Source organism: Neophocaena asiaeorientalis, unplaced genomic scaffold, assembly GCF_003031525.2.
Source record: "Neophocaena asiaeorientalis asiaeorientalis breed wild unplaced genomic scaffold, Neophocaena_asiaeorientalis_V1.1 scaffold295, whole genome shotgun sequence".
Lineage (NCBI taxonomy): Eukaryota > Metazoa > Chordata > Mammalia > Artiodactyla > Phocoenidae > Neophocaena > Neophocaena asiaeorientalis.
In genome coordinates this window covers 299575-303040 of record NW_020174718.1, presented here as the reverse complement: position 1 = coordinate 303040, position 3466 = coordinate 299575, and positions in this window count along the sequence as shown.

Here is a 3466-nt window from a genome sequence, read left to right as displayed (position 1 = left end):
TCTTAAATAGCATCAGACACCCTTTGTGTAAAGGATTTTCACATATTCTAAGCAATAACAGCATAATGTGCACCACCTCCATGGGGGGCTATGTTGGAGAACTCACTCAGCTGGCGGGTTTCTAAAAAGAAAATCGAATTACTTCACTCAGGATAATTACTCATTTAGTGTTTTTTGGATTGAGGAAACAGATTAATAAACCCATTTACTTACTTATCAGTGTTTAATATCTTTACTATAATACATATTATATGTTAAAGAGAGCATATGGTTCCTATTCTGAAGAGTATATTTCTCAATGATCCATTAAGCAAAAATAGCAATAGGCTGGGGTATACGTTGTTATCTTTAGTAACTATTTAAGATTTAGTATCTGAGTGATATTTAAAGGATTGTACACACCTATAATAATCAAAAGATTCTCTAAGTTCAGTTAGATGATTGATCCCACTGTTCTTTATTATGAGCTTTTTCTGTGTTGTCTTCCCAGAATTGGGTAACATCTTGTCAGTGAGTTGAATTAAATTCAACTAGGAATTGGGGATTTAGCGTGCCTCATGCTGATGGTAAGCAAGGAATAACACTAGTGGTACTAGAGCCCTAGATTTATCTAGTTCAATTTATGTCACTACTGTTCTTTTCCTGACGCTTTATAGTACAGAAATGTTTTTCTGCCATCAAAATGTGACTCTGTCAATTGAGTGGAAAATAGCACGTCTGTTAATCAGTTTAAGTTTATGGCATTATGAGGCTTGTGCCCAGAAAGCGTGAACAGAGCATCACAAGATTGTATATTCAGTCTAGAAACTGATACGTTGGAGTACCACACGCACGTTGGTAGAATAAACATTTGCATCCCATCTTCCTTTTTATGCAGCCAATAGCTCACAGAGCACTGCTTTTCCATTTGGATTCCATCATTTATTTTGTTTATTGCTTCCTGGCCCTTTCCCACGGGACAACACCAAACTGATGACTCAGGTTTCAAAAAGCCACTCAATAGGTCAAAGATAAAGTTACTTCTCTTCTCTTGCTAGCCCCCTCCTCCTTGCTTTATCTTCCTGTGAACACTGTTGAACTGCATCACAACACACACACACACACACTCGAAGACAAAAGAGCAACAAGCCAAGAGAATACATGTTTAGCCCCAAGTCGGGAATTTTTGCATCAACCTTCTTTTGTTCCTACATAGACAGAATAATTGGTATCGTGAAGCAACAAGTTCAACCCAGGTTTCTAAGTTCAAGTCAGAGGCTTGAGTTCTAGGCCCGACTCTTGAAATGTGTCCCGTAAGTAATTTCAGCATTTGATGTTCTCTTTCTTTCAAGACTTTTTCCACCGGTCACTCACCAGCCCCCACAAAAAAATACAGTGTGAAACCGGCGCCAGATTTCCAGGAAGAGAGCTAATGAATGAGGCGTCATCAGTAATAGCTCATGAAGAGACTGCGCTGTCAGTCTTCCTCAGTGTACGTCTGCGAGAGTTCATGTTTTTAACACAGCAGGTCAAGCTGTTAATGGTTAAAAAGAGTATTGTTCTCTTTGAATACAAGTAATTTTGGAGTTTAAAAAACAATCAGTTTTCCACATTTTATAAATATTTGCCTTCAGCCTGAATTGTAGGACATGCTAACTATAAATTGTGTCAAAATAGCAATAATATTTAATAAGTCCAGATGTGCTGTTTCACATAAAAGAATGAAGATTTTCCTTGTTTATGTTGGCAGATGAGCGAAACAGGTGACCCTTCCATTTGGTCCCACAAAAGCAGTAAACAATTTCTCTTCAATCAAAACAGGAAGGGAATTTTGAGGGCAACCCTCCTGCATGGGGACCATCTTGTCCTCAGGCCTTTGAAATGTAGGTCTCAGGCCGTTATCACATGACCTCCATCCAACCCCACTCTCCAGAGATGAAATGGGGACCAAGGGTGTCCAGTAATTGAGAAGGTCCAGGTTATATTAACCATAAATAGGCAGGATCCCCCAAAGACACACAGATGCTAAGTGAGCTTCAGCAGATCCAAAGACAACAGTTACGTGGGCTCCATGGGTTGGCCATTTCTCTTCCCTAGCACTCTCCCTCCCTCCCTAAATCCAACACAGTGGCTGCGGGCTTCTGACAATGAGTAGCAGGCACCTCGTTCCACCTGGGAGCCGGCACCCCTTCTGTTTCTTTATTGTCGTTAATATCTGGAGGAAAACGAGTCATTTGTAAGATGAAGTCCCTTCTGCTTGCTCTCTCACAGCCCTCTGTGGTATCATTATCTATGACAGCAGTGTGATATCACACCATGAAGACGGATGCTCTGTTGCCCTACGCATCCATTGTTTTATGAGACCAAACTTTGAATGCTCTTTTGCATTTTTTTTTGTTCTGTTTTGTTTTTTTTGCGGTATGCGGGCCTCTCACTGCTGTGGCCTCTCCCGTTGCGGAGCACAGGCTCCGGACGCGCAGGCTCAGCGGCCATGGCTCACGGGCTCAACCGCTCCGCGGCATGTGGGATCTTCCCGGACCGGGGCACGAACCCGCGTCCCCTGCATCAGCAGGCGGACCGTCAAACACTGCGCCACCAGGGAAGCCCTCTTTTGCATTTTTTAAGCTTTTAATTTCATGATTTAGACCTTAAATCCACAAATGAGTTACTTATATTCCTCAGTGCATAATACATGATCCTCTTCATTACCCACTTAAAAAAGTTATTCTTTCCCTTTATTTTCCTCTCACACTACACTACCGTGACAGGTTCAATATATGTCTTTACATAGACATATACCCTTGAAAAATCCTCTTTCATAGTCCGCTATTATCATCAGCCCAAGTGATGTCTCTTTCCTGTTTTATTTTGTCAGTTTTCTTCTTCATTCCCAACCCTGCCTTAGGTATACACCCTAACGTGGTTAATATATGTCTCTGAATAAGAATGTGTTCTGGGAAAATATTCATTGTTATTTTGCATTTTTATATTTAAGATTTTAATTTATATAAATGCTGTTGCATGCGAGATCTGATTCTGTTTCTTATGATCTTACTTAACTCTATATGTTTAAGATCTATCTATTTTTGTGTACTTTCAGTTCACTGCTTCTAAACACTGCTCTGTTTTCCATGGACGACTTTCATTATGGGGTTTTTAATTCATTTTGAGGCCACTTTTACACAATGGTTTGAGATAGCGGTCCGAGTTATTTTTCTTCATAAATAGAGCCAATTTTTGAAACATACTGTCATTGGTTTGGAATGAAATGAATCAGGCTCCTCTTTCTTCCCTTATTTTAAAGAAATTTAAGTTGAAATTAATTTAAAATGCTTAAATATCTTGCTTTATTTCTTCATATGGCTAACTAAAGCTAAGTATTCAATTCAATTAAATGAGTATTTCTCAAGCACCTACTCAGAGCTAAGTATCACGCTGAGTACTAGGAAAGCGAGACGAATTGAAGCCAGTGTTCCTTTACAGTCTA